The following is a 27,929-nucleotide window of genomic DNA, read 5'->3' as shown; positions in this document are numbered from 1 at the left end:
TATAGAGTTAAGGATGCTTTAGTCCAGGGATGAAAAATAGCAAATAGAAGCTCTATCAAATTATGGATAGACAGGCTAAATGAATAATCAACTTTAAGGGTTCAGATAGAGGAGAAGTGTGAAAAAAAATAGATACTGAGCATTATCTATGATAGCAAAAGCTTGAAGGAAATGATCAGAGACAGAGCGAGAGGAATTCCTCTTGTCTATGAGAAGACTCTGCAGTCACTGTTCATTAGGTTCTTGGGGCCTCAGGCATTGGAAAGAGGAAGCCATTGAAGGCACTTCTCTGGTGATCTTTCTACATTAATTCTCCCCACTCAGTACACTTCAAAGGTAATTTTTCAGCACCCTAAGTGTATAGAGTGCTGCATTAGACCCAGAGCTTCCAGGCAACACGGTTTATGGCAGAGAAAACAATCTCTTTCATTGTCCGTGTCCCCTCTAGTTGACTGGGGACAGCTACCCAGAGCTCCCCGTTCATGACGCTTTGACAGTATATCTGGTTTCAGCAGGAATGACTGCCCCAATGGCTGTCCTGCTTCCTTTACAGGGTTTTTGGTGAGGATTAAGTGAGGTAGCTTATCTAAAGAGCTCAGTATAAGCCCTGTCACAGAGTGAACTGTGTGAATAAGATGCCCTTCCATAGAAAGTATTATAAAACCCAGTCAAATATATAAAACATATTTCGAGAATAATGGGGAACTTCCCTGGCAATGGAGTGGCTAAGACTCCACACTCCCAATGCAGGGGGCCCGGGTTCAATCCCTGGCCAGGGAACCAGATCCCACATGCATGCTGCAACTAAGAGTTCGCATGCCACAACTAAGGAGCCTGCCTGCCACAACTAAGACCTGGTACAACCAAATAAATATTTTTTAAAAAAATAATAATGATAACTGACTCATTCAGGCTCTAGAGGTTGGATATGTTTCAGCCAAAGTTTGGACCAAAGGTTCATGATGTCATCAGTGGTTCTATTTCTCTATGATTATCTCAGCTCTGCTCTCCTACCTGGGTCAGATGTTTCCCCAGACTGGCTTCCTCTATAGTAGCAAAATGGCTCCAGCAGCTCCAGGCTTTGTATCTACACGTCAGATGCTCAACTCAGCAGCCCAAACTGGATTGAACTTCTCTAGATCAAATGCGGAATGGATGTTGGAGTTTTAACTACAAATAGGTATTACCTAAGCACTTAACAAAGTCAACTATTATACTTACAAATATTGTTAGCAAGATGGGTGACTGGTGGCTTTTGTGCTACAGGTGTGCCAAACTTTGTTTTATCAATTTAGCATTAACATTTGTCCAACTTATATTTTAATAAACAAGTCACAACTAGTCATAGAATACATTAGCTGATCAATAAGTTCTAATAGCAGGGCTGATTGCGTTAGATAAATCTAGCCTTGGGAAACTCAAGGTTCTTTGTCCAACACAGTCTACCCAGAAGAAGACTGGTCAAAACCAGTACACAACACTGGAAGAGATTAGAATCTGTGCATCGCCACCTATCCTTATTCCACTATTTTCCTGACCATCATACTTGCTGATGGTTCATTTTCTAGATCATTCTTCTTTCCTCTGGCCCTAAGGCTAGATGTGATTCATTCCTTATCTAGGGCCAGTAGAAAGCATACAAGTAGTTGTAATACCAATGAAACCCCTATCTAGTTAGCAGCCACTACATACCAGGTATTCTAGTCAGATCCAAAACACCCTGAGATGCTCACAGGATATGATGAATGCTACAATACAGATATAACCAAGGTCTTAAACGAATACAGTAGAAGTAACTTTCTTTGCCTGGAGCAGTCACAACAGTTCCCTAGAGGAGACAGGCTTTGAGCTCAGTCTTTGGGTTCAGAAGTTGTGAATGGGTCAGTAGCTAAAGGAGCATGATTCTATGATAAACTACACATGTGATACCAAATCCACCAAGAAGACTTCTGAACAACTTGGAATGTCTTATTTCCAATAATTGAGCTATGTGAAATTCTATAAGTTAGATATTTACTTAACAAGTATATTTTCAATTAAAAAAATACAGAACTCTATCAGTCATTCACATTTTAGTGTAATTTTTTTCCTCCCAGTTTGCTTCTCTCCTAATGCTTAAGAGGTACACCTTGCTCTAAAGGACTGGCAGTTAGATTTCAGATCATGACTATGAGACTTTTCTTGAACCTATTATTACTGTGCTGTGGTTAAACGAGAATCATGCAAGAGTATGGATTTCAGTGGATCGTGTAGATTCCAAGATAAGAAGGAAATGTTGATTTTGTAAAGTTCTTAATTCCTTAATCAGTCTTTTCTCTTAGTTCATGGGACAGATGACTGTTGAGTGAACGGTCATGGACACATTCTTAAAAGTGGGCAAAAATTCAGAAGAAGCAAAATCACGGGGGATAGGACATCATGCCCACCTTACTCCCTTCATCATTGAATGATTTGGAGGAAAGAGGTAATTTGATTTTATTTTATAATTAAGAGGAAAGCAACAATTCACCTCCTTCATGACATTACTTCCCTTGTTACCAAAAGCAAGTTCGCATGCCTGATGCACAGGGAGGCCAAACAATACCAGAACGTCGGAGTTTGGAGCAGAGAAAGGTTTATTGCAGGGCTGAGCAAGAATGGGTGGCTTGTGCCCCCAAAACCCCGAACTCTCCGAAGGGTTTCAGCAAGGCATTTTAAAATAAATAAATAGATAGATAGATAGATAGATTAATTAATTAATTTTTGGCTACATTGGGTCTTCATTGCTGCATGCGGGCTTTCTCTAGTTGCAGTGAGTGGGCACTACTTTTCGTTGTGTGCAGGCTTCCCATTGCAGTGGATTCTCTTGTGGAGCACGGGCTCTACATGCGCAGACTTCTGTAGTTGTGGCATGCGGGCTCAGTAGTTGTGGCACACAGGCTTAGTTGCTCTGCGGCATGTGGGATCTTCCTGGACCAGGGATCGAACCTGTGTCCCCTGCATTGGCAGGTGGATTCTTAACCACTGTGCCACCAGGGAAGTCCCAGCGAAGCATTTTTAAAGTGCAGGTGAGGGATGGGGTTGCAGGGTATGTGATCAGCTCATGCACAATTCTCTGATTGGTTGATGGTGAGGTAACAGTGCAGTCAACTTTATCAATCCTTAGGTGCCAGAAGGTCTGGCGCGAGTGCTCCTGATCACGCAGTTAATTTATTCCATTTGGTGGTGATTTTTAGCATCTGAAAAGCTCAGGAAATATGCATGAGATACTATTATCTAGATACCTCAGAGAGGAGCTACAGCAGAGGATATGGTGGTGGGGTATGTCCTGGGTAGGCCCCATAGGGTCCTGCTCAGTTACACCCTTACAGATACACACATTAAGGATAATATGTATCTACTGTATCATTTCATAGATGGAGAAACTGAGGTCCATGTTTCCTACCTTATCTACAACCCGATTATCTTTCTACAATAATTACTTCAACTCAGTCCACTTCAACAGATATTTTTTAAGTATCCTATATGTATATAGGGCTGGACTAGACTCAGGGCTTTCAGGCAGCTTACAACTGAATGCCTGTTTCCTCTTCTCTTTCTTCCTAGCTCCTAGCACAGCATCCAACACATAGTGATATGTGTTTTTTTGAAATGATGAATTGAGGTGTGAGGCATTTGCACAGCTAACTATACGAGAAGAGAAATTGTCAAATGCACCAACGCCTTCTCCTTTATTTATTGCACCCTAACTAATACAGCTGTAAGTGCCAAATCATCTTCTTTTGTCAACAAATATCATTTAGTTAGAGTTAATTATCCAAAAGAAAAGGAAGCTGTCGGAGAAATTTGTAAGAACACACTGAAAGAGGGAGTTCACGTCAAGATGTAATTCGTCATCCCGGGCCAGTATGGCAAAAGATGCATTCAAAAAAGGCTTAAAAACGTTGAAGAATGTATACAGATGCTTTAAGAAAGACAGGTGAGGGGAAGGTTCTAGAACACAGCTCATATTTAAAGTATGCATTTCATGGTGTTAACATTTTATTTTGCTGGCTAGTTGTTTAGCTCATTAAAAATTATAAATGGTATAGTGTAGAGACAAAGTAAGATCAAAAGTATGAAGATGTTAAAGATCTGCTATTTCAGTACATTCATTATGAAGCTCTCCAGTATGCTATTAGAATCTCAATAGATGGCAACAAGGCTTCCATTATCATCAAGAGGGGTCACAATGGCTCTTTCAAATCCATTATCTCTAATGTCAAAGAGTCTTTAATCTGTACTTCATAGCTGAGGCACCTCCCAGCTAAACTTTTGCTTTTGTTTTCTGGCTGATTTTACTCCCACTGTCTACCCATTAAGTTCAGCTATTGTGATGGACTGAATGTTTGGGTCCTCCCCAAATTCATGGGTCGAAGTTCTAGCCCCCAATGTGAAGAGAGGTAGGACCTTTGAGAGGTAATAGCTTTAGATGAGATCGTGAGGATTGGACCCTCATGATGGGATTGCTGTCCTTGTAGGAAAAGGAAGAGCGTCCAGAGCTCTCTTTCTTCCTCCCTCTGCCTTGTGAGGACTGAGTGAGAAGGTGCAGTCTGCAAACCAGAAAAAGGCCCTCAACAGGAAACAAATCTGCTGGCATTTTCATCTTGAAATTCCCTGCCTCTAGAACTGTGACAAATGAATTCCTATTGTTTAAGACACCCAATCTATACTATTTAATTACGGCAGCCCAAGCTAAGATAGCTATACAACGGGCATTTTCATCTGGGATGCATATGCATGTATGTTTGTGCATACACGTATGTGTGCTTGCCAGAGATGTTTCAGTTTGTGATGAATTTTACAGAAAGTCCTGTATCTACAAAATAGTAGTATATGATGGTTAAAATGCTTAGAGTGCACACGGTATGGACACCTTTGGTATAATGGACACTGTTGCTAAAAATCAAATGTAATCAAATCAGCAGGAGATGCCCAGTGTTACTTAATATAGAGCAGCAAGGTTTTTTCTTTCTTTTTTTTTTTTTTTTTTTGTGGTACGTGGGCCTCTCACTGTTGTGGCCTCTCCCGCCGCGGAGCACAGGCTCCGGACGCGCAGGCTCAGCGGCCATGGCTCACGGGCCCAGCCGCCCCGCGGCATGTGGGAAGGGTTTTTTCTTAATTGTTGAATATTTTTCTTCAAACAGAATACATCTGGAACTTCAGTATATCAATTGGCTTATAGTAGAGACCTTCCAGCCTCAACTCTTTACAGATGCATTACAGATGAGGAAACTAGTACCAAAAAGAGGATAAGGTTTACTTAATTCCACACAGCCAGTAACTGGCAAAGCCAAGTCGTAAAGCCAGTTCAACTGCTGTAACATGTAAATTTCAATCCCGCTTCTACCACTAATTAGCTGTACAACGTGGGCTGATCTGCAGCGGTGAATCTGCAGACCGGTTGGCTCGGTCTGCAGCGTCTTGAAGCAGGGTTTTTGTTCCCCGCCAGTGATTGAGGTCAGGTCGCAGCAATGAGAGCACCAAATCCTAGACACTAGACTAGTGGTCAGTGACAAGGCCCTGGCCCTATGGCTTTGCAGAAAAAGAATTCCCACAAAGATGGAAAGTAGTGAAGCAAGTATTTATTAAGAGAAAAAAAAGAGTACGCGTGGATAGACCCACAGGCGGGCTCAGAGAGAGACAGTCGTGCCCTCGTGGCAGTTTGAATCACTTTTATGGGTCATTTCTTCCAGGTTTCCTTTGGCCAATCATTTTGATTTGCCTGGTTCAAAGTCTGTATTTGGTATATCTCAGGATTTTCCCATGTGTGTGCATGCATCTCTTAGCCAAGATGGATTCTACTGAAGAGGCCTATGGGTAGTGAGCATCAGTTGTCCTCAGTTAGCATCACTCCCCTTTTGACCTCCAAGGAGCCTTTCTGCACACGTGTAGTCAGGGAGGTCTCCTACCTTCGAGAATGAGGAATATGTGGTCTCTTATCTTCTATCTGGGCAGGGCCCAGCCTCCTCTCTCAATTGTACTGTTATTCCCGTCTGGGAGTATCAGTCCACAAGGAACAAATTCAAACCCTTTGCCCCAGGGGCCCATCTGCCTCCTGCCTCAGAGCAATTCTTTTAAACTCTCTGAATCTCAGTTTCCATCATTTGAAAAATGAGGATAAGAAGGTACCTACTTCATAATGTCTATTTGTAAGGATTACATGAGGTACTCTGTGAATATTTCTAGTAAATTATAATACTTATCAGATAATACAGATAATACTTATTCTCATCACCATTTCCTGACACTGAACACAGTGTTTTTGTCACCACATAAGTAGCCTTTGACATTATTTTAGAAGTAGAAACCTTTATTCAAACATCATCTTCCATAGAATCCCGCCCCCCCAAATAAACCGGATAAAAATGAACCTGTCCTGATTGAAGTGGGCATAGGGCTCAGACATCCTGTCAGCTTTTCCCTTTGCCTTAATTCCCAGGAGGCCTGGAAGGGCTTGGCAGAACCTAGAGGTTACAGGGACTACACTTAGAAAACACTGTGTTACCCTACATCTTCTTTTTTTTTTTTTTTAACAAATAGACCATCTATTTAGTTTTTTCTGCATTTTACCCTGGATCTTCTGAACTATAAGTAGGTAGAGATTTCTTTTTCTACCTCTCAAAATCAGCAGAAATAACTGAGACATTCTCATGTGGAATAGGTCAAAGTGCCCAGAACAATGTTAACAGGATAGTTAGATTTACTGAGGCTGAGTTTCCAATATTCAAAGATCCCCCTGCCCCAGAGCCTTGTTAGTGGGTTTATACCTAGTGATTAGGCTCCACGAGATCTGGCATATACCATTCAAATGCACCAGCAGCACAAAGAACTGCAAAAGGGCCTTGTCTTGATTGACCCAGGAAGGTGCAGTGATACAAATCAAGGAAGACTGTTATCACCATGGATTCTTCTGACATTTATGATCTCATTTAATCCTCCTACTGACCTCATTAGGAAGCCAGAACCTCCATTTTAGAGATGATGCACAGAGTCTTCGAGAAGTTCATTGCCTTCTCAAGCAAGAGAGCCTGAAGAAAAAAATCAGCTCTATCAGATTTCAAAGCTCTTGCTCTGTTAAACTCCAGCATCATAAGGAAAATTTATTAATTCATTCATCCAACGAAAATTATCTATTGCCACTGTGTTCAAGGCACTGTTTGAAAATGAAATGAATAAATGAATGTAATCTCATTTTTAAGAAGATCTCTGTATTCTCCCCCTTCATATAATCACTTTTTATAGCTTCCACAATAGTCCTAGGCTCTCTGGGGAACACAGGAAAAAAATCAAGCTGAGTCCAGTTCTCAATAATGTGACAATATAATTGGAGAGAAATATAATATATGAAGCAATACATGAACATGATTATGCACGATCTGAAGATTCTGGATTGACTGAGAAAAGTAATGTTTAGACCACAATACAATGATTTACTTGAGTGACACTACTTTTTTCATCTTCATTCTCAGAAGTCATATGTCCTCATGTTATACTTGAGGAATCAAATGCTACCGTGGTTAAAAGATACAACAACTTCTATGTTTCGATAATCTTGTTAGAACACCATGCCTTTCAAAGGCTTCTAGTTCCCAAACTGTGTCTAGAAATTAACTTACTAATAATGTATGTGTGCGTCTAGATGCATGTATATTTGGACATAATCAATCTTGACGTGTCCAATAGTATGGTGTCTTAACTTACAGAGCCATAGCTAGCCAGCTAGATAGATGTACTGACCTTGAGTGAAAAACTACGTAATGCATAATGCCTTAAAATGGACCTGAGCCTAGCAGCTCAGTACTGAGTGTCACAATGCTAAACAGTGGAGTTATGCTAAACAAAAAGTAAAACTTACAGAAGGAATTAGACTGTCAGGGTCGGGATCTGCCCTTTCCTCTAACTCCCCACCTTAAGAAAGTAACTTGCTTACCAGTCCCCAAAGTCCTTTTCGGCTTGTACATTTGGGACTTGAACTCATCTTGCCCTAGGGATTAGTTTTAGGCCTAGCAGACTACATTCCCCCTACTCTGAAAGTCCTTGTCCTATTCAATATGTACACACTGAAGGAAAATAAGGAAATAGAGATAATTAGAAAGAAAGAAAACTAAAACATAGATTTCACTTCATCCCACCACTGAAAGATAACCACTTACTAAAATAATGATACATAAACATCCCAATATTTCAAATATTTTTCATGTAAATGCATTCCCTATATATTCATATATACATTAAAGCAACCTGCTACCCCATATTGTTGGACTTGTAGAGATTTTTATTTTCAATTTTTTTTATTATTAAGGATGATGTCTTGGTAAACATAATATAACTATGCCTTATGCATATCCTATTAAGTAACTGGTATCAAATCTAAGAAATTAACAGTCAAAACCTAACTAATTTAAAAATATTTTGGATATGTAATTTCTATAGGCCCTCCAGAAACACTGTACATTTTTATTCCCATCAGTAGAGAATTGGAGTATCCTTCCTCACACTCTAACAAACACTTGGTGCCATTATTCTTCTCCTTATTTGCCAATAGGATGGTCATCATTGTTACGTAACAACATCTCTGGAATACAGTGAGCCATTATATCTAAAGAGTTGAATCTTCCATTAGTTAGAAAAGTTTTCCTGAGCTATGACTCTGAAAAATTTTTATCTTCTGTTCGCTTCATCAGAGATAAAAAATTATGAGGATGTTAGATCACCATTGTTTACTTGCCGTATCTCCCAGCAGATAGATGTCATTAGTTGTATACTTATACCATTAGAAAAAGGTTCTTGGGAATTTTAAAAAAATTTTTATTTTATATTGGAGTATGGTTGACTAACGATGTTGTGTTAGTTTCAGGTGTACAGCAAAGTAATTCAGTTATACATATACGTGGATCTATTCTTTTTCAAATTCTTTTCCCATTTAGGTTATTACAGAATATTAAGCAGAGTTCCCTGTGTTATATAGTAGGTTGTTGTTGGTTATCTATTTTATATATAACAGTGTGTTTGGGAATGTTTGACTTTGGGGTAGGCTACCTACTCTAGAGAAAATAATGGTCAGCTGGTTCCGCCCAGTAAGAGCAGCAGCAAGTATGTGTTCTTTCATGGCATCTTCCTTCATCAACAATATTTGCCTAAATATTGTTGCACTTGGCAACTCCTCTTTATGTATGTTGAGGTATGGAGCTATACCTATACAGCAGTTCCTGTAGTTTACCAAAGATGAAGATCTTTTTTTTTTTTTTTTTTTTTTTTTTTTTTTTTTTTCTGTACGCGGGCCTCTCACTGTTGTGGCCTCTCCCGTTGTGGAGCACAGGCTCCGGACGCACAGGCTCAGCGGCCATGGCTCACGGGCACAGCCGCTCCGCGGCATGTGGGATCTTCCCGGACCAGGGCACGAACCCATGTCCCCTGCATCAGCAGGCGGACTCTCAACCACTGCGCCACCAGGGAAGCCCAAAGATGAAGATCTCTCCATTTTTTTGAGGTGGTTTCAAAGATGAGAAAGAATCTAAGCTTGTTAAACCTAGAACTATCACCTAAGTTATTAATTATTCATAAATCCATGTTAGGTATAAATATCAATAACAGATAGCCACATTTGCTGGGATATGTTTTCTTTTATCCTTTCAACAAAAGACAAACTTCAGGGATCTAAGTTTCGAGTCAAATTTGAAAATAACAATTTAGAAGACACAAAAATGAAACACACAAAAAATTCACCTTCTCAAATGGAAAGCTGTACTGTTATGCTCTTTGCATATAGGAACTTGACATTCTTGTCAGACTGAGCCTCCTCTGCTGGTTGTGTATAAGCTGTTCACTTCTAGCCATTTTGAGTTTTGTAGCATTGCCACTTCTGAGCTTTGAAAACAGGATCCTTTTGACATTTTGCTATTTCATTGTGAGGTAAATTCTCAAACAAATACCAATTATTCCACATAAAGTTTTTTTTTAATTCTGACAATGAAAATAAGGCATCCATATTTTTTAAAAATTAGAAAAGTAGAACAAGAATAATCACCATTAATATTATCTTAAATCTAATTTCTTGGTGAATTCTGTTTATTGCTAACCAATCATTTTCCTATATCGCCCATCTACCTCCCCTGCCTACTATCCTATGTCCTTCACTGAAGTGTTGTATTACTTGGTTAAAATAATTTATGGTTTGGGAAAAGGTATATGCCAATCACAAAAGAACAAATGTCCTTCTGTTTCGCAAAGCTATCTTGTCACTTACCAGATGTTGTCTTTTCTTCAGAATTCCAGAGTTCTTATCACCTGCCATTCTCAAATAAGTTCAGTACCTTTTCATCTCCACCGTGAATCAAAATAGAGACTTACAAGGAAAGAATATGAAAAATAGATAACATATCTACTATTCAAAAATTATCAAGCTGGTTTAACAAACAAAGCTGAACTTCATCTAAATATCAGCTGAATATTTGTCATCAAGTTATTGGTAAATATTTTCCATTTATATTCTTAGCAGAAATTTTGGATATGGAGATAGTGCTCTTCCCACCACTCTCCTTTCCTGTGTCCTAGCTTGACAGAGCGGCTTGAAACTTCTGAACATCTTATGCTTTCTCTACTTCCCAGCTTGCCTTCCAGTGTTGGGTGTGTGTGTGGGGGGGTATTTTATGCCAGTAAAATACTGTTTTGATTAATGTAGCTTTGTAATGTATTTGAAATCAGGAAGAGTGATACCTCCAATATTGCTATTCTTGCTCAAAATAACTTTTACTATTTGGAGGCTTTTGCAATTCTATATGAATTCTAGGATTTTTTCCCCCCATTTCTGTAAAAACTGCCACTGGGATTTATATAGGGGTTACATTGAATCTGTAGATTGCTTTGGGTAGTATGGACATGTTAGAAATATTAATTCTTCCAATTACAAACATGGAATATCTTACCATTTGTGTCTTTTTAAGTTTCTTTCATTAATATTTCATAGCACTTCTTGTAATGTAGGTCTAGTGGTGATGAATTCCCTCAGTTTTTGTTTGGGGAAAAAAAAAATTGTCTCCTTCATTTTTAAAGAACATTCTGCTGGATACAATATTTTTGGTTAGTAGCATTTTTAAAACATATCATCCCAGTCTCTCCTGGCATGCAAGATTTCTGCTGATATATTTGCTGATTGTCTTATGGGGGTGGAGGGTTCCTTTTTTTTTTTTTAAATACTGCAGGTTCTTATTAGTCATCAATTTTATCCACATCAGTGTATACATGTCAATCCCAATTGCCAAATTCAGCACACCACCATCCCCACCCCACCGCGGTTGTCCCCCCTTGGTGTCCATACGTTTGTTCTCTACATCTGTGTCTCAACTTCTGCCCGGCAAACCGATTCATCTGTACCATTTTTTTAGGTTCCACATACATGCGTTAATATATGATATTTGTTTTTCTCTTTCTGACTTACTTCACTCTGTATGACAGTCTCTAGATCCATGCACGTCTCAACAAATGACTCATTTTCGTTCCTTTTTATGGCTGAGTAATATTCCACTGTATATATGTACCACATCTTCTTTATCCATTCGTCTGTCGATGGGCATTTAGGTTGTTTCCATGACCTGGCTATTGTAAATAGTGCTGCAATGAACATTGGGGTGCATGTGTTTTTTGAATTATGGTTTTCTCTGGGTATATGCCCAGTAGTGGGATTGCTGTGTCATATGGTAATTCTATTTTCAGTTTTTTAAGGAACCTCCGTAGTGTTCTCCATAGTGGCTGTATCAATTTACATTCCCACCAACAGTGCAAGAGGGTTCCTTTTCCTCCACACCCTCTCCAGCATTTGTTGTTTGTAGATTTTCTGATGATGCCCATTCTAACTGGTATGGTAGTTTTGATTTGCATTTCTCTATTAATTAGTGATGTTGAGCAGCTTTTCATGTGCTTCTTGGCCATCTGTATGTCTTCTTTGGAGAAATGTCTATTTAGGTCTTCTGCCCATTTTTGGATTTGGTTGTTTGTTTCTTTAATATTGAGCTGCATGCGCTGTTTATATATTTTGGAGATTGATGCTTTGTCCGTGGATTCGTTTGCAAATATTTTCTCCCATTCTGAGGGTTGTCTTTTCGTCTTGTTTATGGTTTCCTTTGTTGTGCAAAAGCTTTTAAGTTTCATTAGGTCGTATTTGTTTATTTTTGTTTTTATTTCCATTACTCTCGGAGGTGGATCAAAAAAGATCTTGCTGTGATTCATGTCAAAGAATGTTCTGCCTATGTTTTCCTCTAAGAGTTTTATAGTGTCTGGTCTTTCATTTAGGTCTCCAATCCATTTTGAGTTTATTTTTGTGTATGGTGTTAGGGAGTGTTCTAATTTCATTCTTTTACATGTAGCTGTCCAGTTTTCCCAGCACCACTTATGGAAAACACTGTCTTTTCTCCATTGTATATCTTTGCCTCCTTTGTCATAGATTAGTAGACCATAGGTGCGTGGGTTTATCTCTGGGCTTTCTATCTTGTTCCATTGATCTATGTTTCTGTTTTTGTGCCAGTACCATATTGTATTGATTACTGTAACTTTGTAGTATAGTCTGAAGTCAGGGAGTCTGATTCCTCCAGCTCCGTTTTTTTCCCTCAAGACTGCTTTGGCTATCCGGGGTCTTTTGTGTTTCCATACAAATTGTAAGATGATTTGTTCTAGTTTCTGTAAAACATGCCATTGGTAATTTGATAGGGATTGCATTGAATCTGTAGATTGCTTAGGGTAGTATAGTCATTTTCACAATATTGATTCTTCTAATCCAAGAACATGGTATTTCTCTCCATCTGTTGATATCATATTTAATTTCTTTCATCAGTGTCTTATAGTTTTCTCCATACGGGTCTTTTGTTTCCCTAAGTAGGTTTATTCCTAGGTATTTAATTCTTTTTGTTGAAATGGTATATGGGAGTGTTTCCTTAATTTCTCTTTCAGATTTTTCATCATTAGTGTGTAGGATGCAAGAGACTTCTGTGCATTAATTTTATATCCTGCAACTTTACCAAATTCATTGATTAGCTCTAGTAGTTTTCTGGTGGCAATTTTAGGATTCTCTATGTATAGTATCATGTTATCTGCAAACAGTGACAGTTTTACTTCTTCTTTTCCAATTTGTATTATTTTATTTCTTTTCCTTCCCTGATTGCCGAGGCTAGGACTTCCAAAACTATGTTGAATAATAGTGGTGAGAGTGGACATCCTTTTCTCTTTCCTGATCTTAGAGGAAAGGCTTTTGGTTTTCCACCATTGAGAATGATGTTTGTCATATATGGCCTTTATTATGTTGAGGTAGGTTCCCTCTATGCCCACTTTCTGGAGAGTTTTTATCATAAATTCATGTTGAATTTTGTCAAAAGCTTTTTCTGCATCTGTTGAGAGGATCATATGGTTTTTCTTCTTCAATTTGTTAATATGGTGTATCACATTGATTGATTTGCATATATTGAAGAATCCTTGCATCCCTGGGATATATCCCACTTGATCATGGTGTATAATCCTTTAATGTGTAGTTGGGTTCTGTTTGCTAGCATTTTGTTGAGGACGTGTGCATCTATATTCATCAGTGATATTGGTCTTTAATTTTCTTTTTTTGTAGTAATTTTGTCTGGTTTTGGTATCAGGGTGATGGTGGCCTCATAGAATGAGTCTGGCAGTGTTCCTTCCTCTGCAGTTTTCGGAAGAGTTTGAGAAGGATGGTTGTTAGCTCTTATCTAAATGTTTGATAGAATTCACTTGTGAAGCCATCTGGTCCTGGACTTTTGTTTGTTGGAAGATTTTTAATCACAGTTTCAATTTCATTACTTGTGATTGGTCTGTTCATATTTTCTGTTTCTTCCTGGTTTAGTCTTGGAAGGTTATACCTTTCTAAGAATTTGTCCATTTCTTCCAGGTTGTCCATCTTTTTGGCATAGAGTTGCTTGTAGTAGTTTCTTAGAATGCTTTGTATTTCTGTGGTGTCTGTTGTAACTTCTCCTTTTTCATTTCTAATTTCACTGATTTGAGTCCTCTCCCTCTTTATCTTGATAAGTCTGGCTAATGGTTTATCAATTTTGTTTATCTTCTCAAAGAGCCATCTTTTTGTTTTATTGATCTTTGCTATTGTTTTCTTTGCTTCTATTTCATTTATTTCTGCTCTGATCTTTATGATTTCTTTCCTTCTGCTAACTTTGGGTTTTGTTTGTTCTCCTTTCTCTAGTTCCTTTAGGTGTAAGGTTAGATTGTTTATTTGAGATTTTTCTTGTTTCTTGAGGTAGGCTTGTATAGCTGCAAACTTCCCTCTTAGAACTGCTTTTGCTGCATCCCATTGGTTTTGTATCATCGTGTTTTCATTGTCATTTGTCTATAGGTATTTCTTGATTTCCCCTTTGATTTCTTCAGTGATCTCTTGGCTATTTAGTAACGTATTGTTTAGGCTCCATGTGTTTGTGGGTTTTTTACGTTTTTTTTTCCCTGTAATTGATTTCTTTTTTTTGTTTTATTTTATTTTATTTTTTTTTTTGCAGTACGCAGGCCTCTCACTGTTGTGTGGCCTCTCCCGTTGCGGAGCACAGTCTCCGGACGCGCAGGCTCAGCGGCCATGGCTCACAGGCCCAGCCGCTCCAGGGCATGTGGGATCTTCCCGGACAGGGGCACGAACCCGCGTCCCCTGCATCGGCAGGCAGACTCTCAACCACTGCGCCACCAGGGAAGCCCTGATTTCTAATCTCATAGGGTTGTGGTCAGAAAAGATGCTTGATATGATTTCAATTTTTAAAAATTTACTGAGGCTTGACTTGTGACCCAAGTTGTGACCTATCCTGGAGAACATTCCGTGCACACTTGAGAAGAAAGTGTAACTGCTGTTTTTGGATGGAATGTCCTATAAATATCAATTAAATCTATCTTGTCTATTGTATCATTTAAAGCTTCTCTTTCCTTATTTATTTTCATTTTGGATGATCTGTCCATTGGTGTAAGTGAGGTGTTAAAATCCCCCACTATTATTGTGTTACTGTCGATTTCCTTTTTTATACCTGTTAGCAGTTGCCTTATGTATTTAGGTGCTCCTCTGTTGGGTGCATATATATTTATAATTGTTATATCTTCTTCTTGGATTCATCCCTTGATCATTATGTAGTGTCCGTCCTTGTCTCTTGTAACATTCTTTATTTTAAAGTCTATTTTATCTGATATGAGTATAGCTACTCCAGCTTTCTTTTGATTTCCATTTGCATGGAGTATCTTTCTCCATCCCCTTACTTTCAGTCTGTATGTGTCCCTGGGTCGGAAGTGGGTCTCTTGTAGACAGTATATATATGGCTCTTGTTTTTGTATCCATTCAGCGAGCCTGTGTCTTTTGGTTGGAGCATTTAATCCTTTAACATTTAAGGTAGTTATCAATATGTATGTTCCTATTACCATTTTCTTAATTGTTTTGGGTTTTTGTAGGTCCTTTTCTTCTCTGTGTTTCCCACGTAGAGAAGTTCTTTTAGCATTTGTTGTAGAGCTGGTTTGGTGGTGCTGAATTCTCTTAGCTTTTGCTTGTCTGTAAAGCTTTTGATTTCTCCATCGAATCTGAATGAGATCCTTGCCGGGTAGAGTAATCTTGGTTGTAGGTTCTTGCCTTTCATCACTTTAAGTATATCATGCCACTCCCTTCTGGCTTGTAGAGTTTTTGCTGAGAAATCAGCTGTTTACCTGTGGGAGTTCCCTTGTATGTTATTTGTCATTTTTTCCTTGTTGCTTTCAGTAATTTTTCCTTGTCTTTAATTTTTGCCAGTTTGATTACTGTATATCTTGGCCTGTTTCTCCTTGGGTTTATCCTGTATGGGACTCACTGCGCTTCCTGGACTTGGGTGGCTATTTCCTTTCCCATGTTAAGGAAGTTTTCAACTATAATCTCTTCAAATATTTTCTCTGGTCCTTTCTCTCTCTCTTCTCCTTCTGGGACCCCTATAATGCGAATGTTGTTGAGTTTAATGTTGTCCCAGAGGTCTCTTAGGCTGTCTTCATTTCTTTTCATTCCTTTTTCTTTATTCTGTTCCATGGCATTGAATCCCACCATTCTGTCTTCCAGGTCACTTATCCGTTCTTCTGCCTCAGTTATTCTGCTATTGATTCCTTCTAGTGTATTTTTCATTTCACTTATTGTATTGTTCATCTCTGTTTGTTTGTTCTTTAATTCTTCTAGGTCTTTGTTAAACATTTCTTGCATCTTCTCGATCTTTGCCCCCATTGTTTTTCCGAGGTCCTAGATCATCTTCAGTATCATAATTCTGAATTCTTTTTCTGAAAAGTTGCCTATCTCCACTTCACTTAGTTGTTTTTCTGGGGTTTTATCTTGTTCCTTCATCTGGTACATAGCCCTCTGCCTTTTCATCTTGTCTGTCTTTCTGTGAATGTGGTTTTTGTTCCACAGGATGCAGGATTATAGTTCTTTCTTCTGCTCTCTGCTGGATGAGGCTATCTAAGAGGCTTGATGGGAGGGACTGGTCAGGGGGGTTCCCTTTTATGTGATGAATTGCTTTTCTTTGGCTGCTTTCACAATTCTCTGTCTCTGACATTTAACAATTTAATAATCCTTTAGGTTCCCTTTATTTGGGAACTTTGGGTGTAATGAATCTGGATGTCCATTTCTCCCAGATTTGGAAGTTTTCAGCCATTATTTATTTAAATAAGTTGTCTTCCCCTTTATGTTTGCTGTTATTCTGGGACTCCCATAATGTATATATTGATTCCCTTGATAGTGTCATAGGCTTTCTTCACTCTTTTTCATTCTTTTTCCTTTTTGTTCCTCTAGCTGTATAATTTCAAATATCATCTTTGAGTTCACTGATTGTCTTCTGCTTGATTGAGTTTGCTGTTGTGAAACTCTATCAAATTTTTCAGTTCAGTCATGGTATTCTTCAGTTCCAGAATTTCCATTAATTTCCTTTTTATACTTTTTATCTCTTTGTTGAATTTCTCATTTTCTTCATGTTTTGTTTTCCTGATTTCATTGAACTATCTATCTGCGTTCTCTTGCAGCTCACTGGACTTCTTTAACATGATTATTTTGCATTCTTTTTTAGTCAGTTTGTAGATCTCCATTTTGTTGTTATCTGTTATAGGAGATTTAATTTGTTCCTTTTGTGGTGTCATTTCCGCCTGACTCTTTATGTTTCTTATAGCCTTGTATTGGTGTGTGTGCACTGGAAAAAGCAGTCACCTCTTCAGTCTTTACAAATTGGTTTAAAGGGGAAAGCCTTTCACCAATCATTGCAGCTAGAGATTCTGGAGGATCCCTCAATTCTTTTCAATGGCTATGCCCATTCCAATCTGCTCATTCCCTCCTGGGGAGGACGTTTTAGGACTGTGTGCCAACTCTTAATCCCACAGAACTGTGCCAAGTGCTGAGAGCCACCCAATGTTTTTCCCTAGGGGAGTGCCCTGAGACTCCAGAGTGTTGGGTGCAACATGTACTTCCCTCTCTCCCTCCTGAAGGAGATGTTTTAGGATTGTGCACCTTCTTCCTGCGCTACAGAGCCATGCTGAGTTTTGACAGTTACCTGCCCCTTTCTCTAGGGCAGTGCACTGAGATGCCAGCACACTGAGTACAAACTCCATTACTCTGCTGCCCTCCTGAAGGAGCAGTCTCAGGGCTGTGTGCCTTCTCCAAATCCTGCAGGGTTGAGGCGCTGCTGAGATCCTCATGCTGTCTGCAGTGTCATGTTCATGCCATATGTGGGGACAAGAGGGGCACCATCTTCAAGGGTTCATGGGGTGCCATCTGGGGTGGTGCCCAGGGCACTGGCTCTGGAGGCCTGCAGGGCGCTGACTTCAGGGACTTGTGCTGTGTTGACTGTAGGCGCCCATGGGGCATTGAATGGGAGGTGCTACATATGAAATAGCTGGCTGCTGGGGTCTGCACATGGGTGGGCTAGCTGGCACGGTCTGTGGGCTGGTTGTTGTGATACATGCATCAGTTGCCCCATAATTTGTTTTTAGCGGCTCCCAGACAATCCAGCTGTGCTGATTTGCTTAGCAAACTGGGTGAGATGAGACAGAAGTTGGCCTCTCAAGCAATGTCCCCAAAGATTCAAGATGCCAGTAGCTCACTTCACTCTGTCTTTCCCCTGAAGGAGAAAAAAATGAGTGGAGACAGTATCTCTCTGCCCTGAACTGTGCCAGCTTGGGGGAGGTTTGATGCAGGTAAAGTGAAACTGTTCATATCTTTTTCAGTATGGCTGTTCTTGGCTTTTGTGCTCCACTGGGGTGCTGGAACTTCTCATCTGGTCTCTGGAGCTCTCATAAAAGTATTTTCATCCACAGATGGTTGTTAAATTGATGTTTCTGGGTGGGTGGGTGGGTGGGTGGACAAGGTCTGGGGCCTCTTATTCTACTATCTTGTTGATATAAAGTCCCTTCTTTCCTTCTTTCTTTTGTAAATCCTATCCTTCCATCATTTCATATCCCAAATACTGCTAGATATTGGAGATACTGATACAAACAAGGTATAATTTATACTTTTCAGTGAAAGTTATAGGTTGATAAATAGAAAATAGAGAAAATATAGATATATGCAAAATATATTAGAGTACTGAGAGGAGGAAGGACACTGTGTTAGTTCAGATCTTCTGAAAAGCAGATGCCAAGACAGGATTAGACATGTGTGGGATTTATTGTGGAAATGCCTATTAAGGAAATGTGGAGGGAATAATAGGAGCATTGGAGGAAGTCATTGGTCTGTGATGAAGGTCTAATCTCTTTAAAGATGAGAGAGAAGAAAGGAGGGTTAGACAGAGATCTCATACTACAGAGAAATTCTAAGTATGTTTTGGTGAGGAGTCGTACAACTTGCAGGAACGAGTCTGCCTTAGTATTCCCACAACTCTCAGACACTGAGAGACACCCATGGGAAATGTGACCTCAGTGCTAGTAGTGGATTTACAATGCAGTTGCTGGGGCCATCTGTCCATTGTGCAGCCCAGAGCAGGAGATGTGACTGACACATTTTCATGGCCACCATAGATACCTTCTCTAACTGGAGGAGTCACTGCAAGAGGTGAGAGGCAGGAGATATGATACACTCACAATATTTCATTCAGCCAAAACAGTTCCAAGAGGAAATACGTTGGTGTGTGTGTGTGTGTAGGGGGAGTTAAGCAAAATAGATATCTCCATGAAAATTTGTTAAATGTAACACTTTCAGACATTTTAGGTACTATCACTGTAATTTTCGTGATTGTCCAATTTACAAGTTAATCACTTAAATGGCTGAAAGACTTAAATCAGTATTTCTCAATGTTCATTCACTGAACACTAGTTCAGCAGGATTATAATATAGCTAGGAGAGGGATCTTCCATTTTCACGTAACTTTTAGAAATACTCAAAGTAATTTTGCATGGTTCAAGTGTCTCTGTGTGTTTCCTGAAGATTTTTTTCAGAACCTGGGATATGTACATTTGCATGGTGAATCTCCATGAAGGGGATTTAGTATGTAGTGTGTCATGGCTGTAATTGACTAAGGAAACCTATTTCTCACAGAGAAGGTCCTGGAAGTAGTGCTTTGAAGGACATTTTGGGAGATGGTGATGTAGTTGAACAACCTCACATCACTGAGACTTTGTTCACACTTACTGAGGGAGTGAGGAATTAGATCCCTGGGTTATCATTTTCATAATATAGAAATTCTTTCTATACTCTTGACAGATGTATTGTAGAGGAGCGGTTTAGAGCATGGGTTCTGGAGTCCTGCAGAACCCAGTTTGATCCCTACACTTGACCTTCACTAGCTTTGTGACTCTAAGCTGTTTTGCTATAACTTTGTGTGTCTCAGGGTCCTCATTGCAAAATGAGGATATTAAGAGTAATTCCCTTGTAGAGTTATTCAGAGGGTTAAATGAGAGCTTTGCAAATCACCTCACACCTGGTAAGCAACTTATAAATGTTAGCTGTTATTATTAATAAACTTTTCATCAGAATCCTTCTCCCCAGTGTGTAGAAACACTTTGAAGAAATAATTCACCCCTGTTAGCTGTGGGTTACTCTGAGATTCCTTCCTTCTTTGTTTCCTTCCTTGTCATTATTTAGTTGGATGAACTTGGACTAAGGCACTTAAAGTTTCTTTGCTTCAGGTTTCTTATTGTAAAATAGACAAATAAAACCTATCTAACTGGGACGTTGTGAGGATTAAATGAGATGATGTATGTAAAGGGTCTGTTGCCAGAGTGAATGCATAAGAAGTGCTCAGCCGATGTTAGGCCTGCTTTAAAATTTCAGATATGGGGATTTTCATAATAATTTACAAAACATTTGAACATATCCAGAGGGGTTAATTTAATCTAAATGGAAACTTAAAAAAACTGTTCCTTGCTCGTATTTGTCATGGACAAATACGAGAGAGAGAGATTGAGAACCAACCAAGATGCTGCTGAAATAGTCCAAAGAAAGAAGGAAAAATACATAAGGTGAAAAGATGGCATTTTACATCAGATTTTTTTTGTTTGAAAAGTGAAGCCATTATTAGACTTTGTCAGAAACTATACCACTGTCACAAGTGGGGAATGACATTTGGGAGATTGGACTCAATTTCAATTTCTCTCTAAAAACAAGTTAAGAATTGGTATCTTAAAATAACAATACCTGAGTCCATCCCGAGAGATGCTGTTTTAACTGGTATGTGGCAGAGCCTGGGCATCAGTATTTTTTACAAGCTCCCTAGCAGGTTCTACCGTGCAGCCAGAATTGATAACCAGTGTTCTAGTTTACCTAGGTATCACTAAGCCTCAGTAGATATGATGTGAAATTGATCTGTCCTTTGGGTGACAACACTTCACAATTATTTCTCAGCGAGGCACAACAGTTTTACCCCTCCTACCACTCTGCTGGGTACAGCAATTTCCTGCCCGTGACTATCACTACTCCACTGGCCATGACGGACTCTACCACTGCTATAACAAGCCTGGAAGTTCTAACCAATGTCTCCATCAGAAAATCCCATTTGTAAAACTGTCTGTGTGCTGGAAAGTTGATGTTCGTCTAGCTGGGGTCGAGTCAAGGAAGCAAATCTACAACTCCTACAACCCTTTGGGACTTCAGATTTCAAGCACAGAAGAAGTCACGACAAGCAGTAACCAGAACAGGTGGGTGGAGTCGCGCAACTGCTCATGGATACTTTGAAATTTTGAAGGGGAAATTCCAAGTCAATCCTTAGGGTGTGGGAGGATTCGAATTTGAATAATCAGCTTAATGAGGAGATCAAGTCTGTTTTTTGAGCAGGGTTTGACAAACTTTTTTGGTGAAGGTCTAGATAGTAAATACATTAGACTTTGTGGACAATAGGCCTTTCTCAAAACTACCTCGTCCACTGTGATGAGAAAGTAGCCATAGATGATGTGAAAACAAATGAGCATGGCTGTTTTTCTTTAAAAAAAAAAAAATTATTTATTATTTTTGGCTGCGTTGGGTCTTTGCTATTGTGCATGGGCTTTCTCTCGTTGCAGAGAGCGGGGGCTACTCTTCGTTGCGGTGCATGGGCTTCTCATTGCGGTGGCTTCTCTCGTGGAGCACAGGCTCTAGGTGCACGGCCTTCAGTAGTTGCAGCATGCAGTCTCAATAGCTGTGGCTCGTGGGCTCTAGAGCAAAGGCTCAGTAGTTGTGGCGCACAGGCTTAGTTGCTCTACGGCATGTGGGATCTTCCCGGACCAGGGCTCGAACCCGTGTCCCCTGCATTGGCCTGTGGATTCTTAACCACTGCGCCACCAGGGAAGTCCGTGTTTTTTAATAAAACTTTTATTTGCAAAAGCAAGTGGTGGGCTAAATTTGGTCTATGGGCTATAACTCTGCTAACATATTGTTTATAGGCTGGTGAGACTTAAGTTATTTGGGATTATTATGATCCTAGTATTGTTCATGTATAAAAGAGTCATTTAATACTTGAGACAAGAGCAATGACAGTATGAAAAGACTGATACACAGAGGAAAGCACACTTAGGTCACTGCTGGTATGGGAACTATCTGTGAACAAGACTATGATACAATTTAAGAGACACTACAGGCTGATTTGAAGCCTCTGGGCAGATGGAGTGCTCGGGAGTATCTTCAGGAATGAAGTGACTGCAATCATACCGGAAATTGCTGCAGATGTTAATGACTGGCTCACCAGGGAGCAACCAGAAAATGGGTGTCTGGAGAATGGAATCCACACACCTTCTACACTGATTTTTAAAATTCGAATTTAAATATGGTAGGTCACCAAAGTTCACACTGCCAAACCAAGGGAAGTGCGCTGAAAGCCACAAATAAAATTTTCACGTTTAACTTACTTTGATGAGAAAGAATCTGTGCATACATAAAGAGATTAGCCACCCCCCCCCCAATTTTAATATTCCAAAGGTTGAGGGTACTGAGAAAGGTCAGGAAATGGTAAATGGCAGAAGATTTGAGCCATCCTACGTTCTCAAAATGATAGGTTTGTAAGATTCCAACCAGATCCTGTTCTAAAAAGTATTTATTTTGAAAATTTACTAATACCTAAAGTGTGAAATAAGAAAATAAGGAGGAAAGTAGAAGCTAGGAGTACTTTTCTGCTTCCATGCCTGGGATATGTGTGCACTGAATTAAGGATGAGTTACGTAAAACAGAGCTACAGTATTCTCAATCTGCTACAGAACAGTCCACAAACATGGCCCCACTGAGATTTGCACAGTATCCTAAAGATGCAGTATTCAGTGGTATCACCTTAATGTCCAAGTTCCGTATTCCAAATGCATCTCTAATAGAGCAGATGGAAAATTCAAACTTGTGCTAGGAAAAGAGTATTCAATACACATGTGTTTAGTAAATAAACGGAGGGATAATGATTATATTCTGAATAGATACACCACATTAGCAGTACACCGGACCTCATGTTAAACATTCCCTACAGTAATTTCTCAATCTGCTTTGGTCAAATCAACCAATCTGAGGGAAATAACAACCCCATCTGTTAAAATGACTCACAATGAAGTGATGCTCAACCAGGAAGTGAGAGGATGGTGTGTGCGTCAGATGGGATAAAGTACCAAATCCTGTTGGGGACACCATAGTTCGCTATAGCTTACCTACAGTTAATTCTAATAGGTCTCCTGCCCTCATCTTCCCATTACAATCACCCCAGCCTGCCTATTAGGGGATCCTGGATTTCTTTGCTGGATTTGATGAGTGTGTACTACCAAATCCCTATAGATAAAGATGAGAAGATAAAGATCTGTCCTCCAACATTCTACTAATTTGAAATGTATATACCCAGGGGGACTTATGGGACATTAATAAGTTACAGTGGTTGATTGAAACAGTGATCAGTGATATGAATTATCTGGGACTTATGATTTGCTTCAGATGAGATAACTATGTATAACACATTAAAATGGAACTTTAGGCAAACAGCCGACACTAATACCCCAAATCAAAGCTAGATACAAAGTGAAGTGTGAATAACTGCTCGTACAAATCTTAAACTCCTCATATCCATTGGACACTGTATAAAGGGATCACGAGTTGGGAGACCGAGAGGTGTTGAGAAAAGGATTGCTGGAGAAAGGTGTATGCAGTGAGTCCCATTTACCAGGGGTGGGAATGAAGTGCTTGCCCCCTCGCCCCAAGCATATTGCGAAGAACTTCAGTGGGACGACTGAGAGCTTAAGGCATGTTCCTGACGCTGGGGTGGGGACGCAGTGGGCTCAGAAGGAGACACGGGAGGAGACACTGTAGCAACAGCCTCAAGGAAACTGCAGCTAGAGGTCTCCAGTATGGCGGTGGGATGTCTGAAGAATCCAAGAAGAACTACAGAGCATAGGGAAATGTTCCACCACAGCACCTTGGTGACCGTGCATATATCTGTGTAGGTCACACAGGCAAATGGCTAAATCACTGCTCACCTCAGTCTTCTGGGGGTTTTTTTTGGCTGCTTTGGGTCTTCATTGCTGCGCGTGGGCTTCTCATAGCAGTGGCTTCTCTTGTTGTGGAGCACGGGCTCTAGGACACGAGGGCTCTAGAGCGCAGGCTCAGTAGTTGTGGTGCACGGGCTTAGTTGCTCCATGGCATGTGGGATCTTCCTGGATCAGGGATCCTACCTGTGTCCCCTGCATTGGCAGGTGGATCCTTAACCTCTGCACCACCAGGGAAGCCCCTTACCTGAGTCTTGGCAGAACGCCTTGTGATGATCCTGGAGCACGAGTGGGTGGAAAGTCTGTGAGCTGCCACCCCAAGATCAGCTCCCATTTGCCTTCTGATCGCCTCTGGGATACTCCGAGCTGTCAGTTTCTCATCACCTCCCAGGTTTTGATGGAGTAGGGGCTTTCTGCCCTGCCCCCCCGCTTCAGAATTGAGCTGCAGAATACCAACTGCGTATGAACAGTTTACAGCTGGCCCTCCACTGTGTGGGTACCCACGGCACACACGGCAGCCAGCCAGCCCCTTTGTTTCCATGTTATCATTTGAATGCGTGGGGAGCTGGCACCTTTGACCAGCCTTCCTTTTTCAGTTATGTACGTCATAAACTGAACGAACATACAAGTGCATCATTGTATCTTTACCAATTGAATCACTCAGTCCTTGGCCTTGGCCTTTTGTATGTGCTTGGCACAGGATAAGCGAGGAAGAATCCGTTTTAAATGCTTTCCAGGCCCAGAGGATACATCAGTAATTGTCCATGGTGGTACCAGTCAAGTACGAGTGTGCCTGGACTACTTATCTTCAGCGTTTCATCACCAACCCCGGGCCCTAGTTACCAAGGCAGAAGACAAGATGTAGAGATGCAAGGGAGGAAAACAGAAAGAAACCAAGCCCATCCTGTTGCCTGACTGGAAGCCTGAGCTGGAACAGGGGAGAGAAGGTCCACCTCGAAATCACTTGGAAGCATAACGTGGGAGACTCGTGGAGTATCTGAAAAGAATTAGAAATTTGTGGGCAGAGCAAGTATTCAGTTAGGGCCAGGGAAGAACCAGCTCAACAGAGGAAATGAAAAGGCAAAGTAGGAAACAAAGTTCTTATCTGTTTACATCCCATGTGTCCTGGTAGGTCAATGCACTGCTCCCCTCTTTGCCAGAAACCTAGAGGAGCAATAATGATGGTTCAAGGCAGCGAACTGCCTGGGAGAAGCAGAGCTGGAATGGGCTCTGGGGAACGTCAGTTCTTCGGGGCACACACACATTCAGGTCAGTATCACTGTGCACGGATTAGACGCAGACACTGCCCTACCTGCTGTGCAATCGCTGGAGAAGACACGATAGACAAGTAGACAAATATCCAAGATGATGGTCGATAGAGTGACAAGTGTTAGGAACAAAAGAAAACTGGGTGATAGGTGAGAGAGAGAAACACCTGGATGGGGCAGAATTTGTATTCGGTGATCAGGGAAAACCTCTCTGGTGATGGCAGATTTCAGCTCAGACCTGAATTATGAGAATGTGCCCGACAGGCAAAAAGCCTGGGCCGAGAGAATGAACACAAAGTGTAAAGGCCCTGAGGCTGGGAGCTGTAGTAAGTGAGAGGGCAGTGAGAGGAGACACGAATGGAAGGTGGGAGTTCGTTCATTTATTCAGTCAATATTTATTAGTGAGCACTTACTCTGTGCTGAACAATATCCTAGACACTATGAACACAGCACTGAAGAAAACCAAGTTCTCAATCTTACTTTTATTCTAACGTGCAAGGCAGGCAAGAGGTAGGAAACAAACACATCCAACATTGGGCAGGTGTGGAGAGGTGTTGCGTACAATATTATTTTTAAATGGGGGCAAGTCCTAGAGGGTGGTTGATTGTGGTTATTTTTGCAAGGTGAATTCAGAAATACTCTCACGTATGGTGACAGTTAAGCAGAGATATGAATGAAATGAGGAAGCAAATCATATTTATCTGAGGTAAGAGCTTCCCAGGGAACAGAATGGTGACACAAAGGCCCTGGGGAGGGTATGTGGTTGAAATGTTCAAGGAACATCAAGGGGGGCCTGGTGGTTTGACCAGAGTAAATTACAGAAGGGAAGAGCAGAGGAGGTGAGAAAGGTGGGCAGAAACTTTATCATGCAGGGCCTTGTAGAATATGGTATGATTATGGATTCTACCTGAGCAAGATGGGAAATCACTGGACAGTTTTGTTCAGAGGATAGGATTTGATTTTTATAAATATATATATATATATTTTTTTTTTTAAAATTAATTTATTTTCGGCTGCGTCGGGTCTTCGTTGCTACGTGTGGGCTTTCTCTAGTTGTGGTGAGTGGGGGCTACTCTTCGCTGCAGTGCACGGGCTTCTCATCACGGTGGCTTTTCTTGTTACAGAACACAGGTTCTAGGCGTGTGGGCTTCAGTAGTTGTGGCATGTGGGCTTCAGCAGTTGTGGCTCGCGGGCTCTAGACTGCAGGCTCAGTAGTTGCGGCGCACGGGCTTCGTTGCTCTGTGGCATGTGGGATCTTCCCCGACCAGGCCTCGAACCCGTGTCCCCTGCATTGGCAGGCGGATTCTTAACCACTGCACCACCAGGGAAGTCCTTTGATTTACATTTTGAAAAGGATCACTCTGAATGCTGTATGGAAAATAGCTGAAACTGGGGAAAGAATGGAATCGGAAACCAGCAGGCTCGTGCATTCGTTCAGGCAATGGTGGCTCAGGCCAAGGTGATAGTAATGAAGGATGTCAGAAATAGTCAGGTTCTGGATCTATCTCAAAGGAAGAGCTAACAGGATTTGCTGATGGATTGGATGTGAGGGTGAAAGAACGAGATGGATCAAAGATAATGCAATTTTGTTTTTAATCTGAGTAATTGGCAGAATAGGTATAACCATCTGGGGCATTGAGTGTCACTAGAGAAAGGGTTTCCAGAGCCCATGGACACTCTTTGCCAATGGAAGTGAAGACAATAAAGAAAATCATCAAAGGAACCGGAAAAGCAGTGGTCAGAAGAGTTAAGAGAGCGGTGTCCTGGAAAACAATGAAATAAAGTATTTCAAAGGATGGATGATCAGTTGTATCAAATGCTGTTGAGAGGTTGGTCAAGAAGAGGACTGAGGATGGAACAGTGCTTCTGGCTGCAAAAAGGGATCGAGAAGTAGGGAACAACTTCATGAACATGTGACACTGAGAGAGGCTTTTGTCTGTTCGAACTTTTGTTTGAAAAAGGGATTCATTCCAACATGTGTACATGATAGGAATGATGCTGTAGAGAGGTAAATGAATGATAATGCAGGAGAAGGAATGACTGTAGTGAGGTCCCTTAGCAGGCAAGAAGGGTTGGACCCTATTGTACCACTGGAGGGGCCTGCTTTCAGTCTCAGCATGAAAAGTTAATTGCGTCAGGAGGGAGGGCAGAGTATGTGTATATGGATGTAGGCAGTTTGACAGGTTTGATGGTAGAACATATAGGATTTGTCTTCTGAGTGCTCCTATTTTCTCAGTGAACTACAGATCAAGGTCATCAGGTTAGAATGTTATGGATTAAGAACGGGGAAGGTGCAAATATTTTCTCCCATTCTCTAGGTCGCCTTTTCATTTTGTTGACTGTTTCTTTTGCTGTGTAGAAGCTTTTTAGTTTGATTAAGTTTTACTTTTGTTGCTTGTGCTTTTGGTGTCCTATCCAAAACAAATCATTGCCAAGACCAGTATCAAGGAGCTTTTCCCCTTTGTTTTCTTCTAGGAGTCTTATAGTATCGGGTCTTATGTTTAAGTCTTTAATTCATTTCAAGTTCATTTTTGTGAGTTGTGTAAGATCTTAAATGTTCTCACCACAAAAAGGAAATGGCAATTATGTGACTTGATGGAGGTATTAGCTACGGTAATCATTTTGCGATATAGAAGTGTTTCAAACTAATATGTTGTATACGGTCAACCCACACAATGTTATATGTCAATTATACCTCATTAAAGCTGGGGGAGAAAACAGTGTCAGGAAGACAGTAGGTGCTTA

The sequence above is a fragment of the Kogia breviceps genome, chromosome X (genome assembly GCF_026419965.1).
Source record: "Kogia breviceps isolate mKogBre1 chromosome X, mKogBre1 haplotype 1, whole genome shotgun sequence".
In the NCBI taxonomy this organism is placed as follows: domain Eukaryota; kingdom Metazoa; phylum Chordata; class Mammalia; order Artiodactyla; family Physeteridae; genus Kogia; species Kogia breviceps.
The sequence above is the reverse complement of the archived record's forward strand: the minus strand, read 5'-3'. Positions refer to the sequence as shown.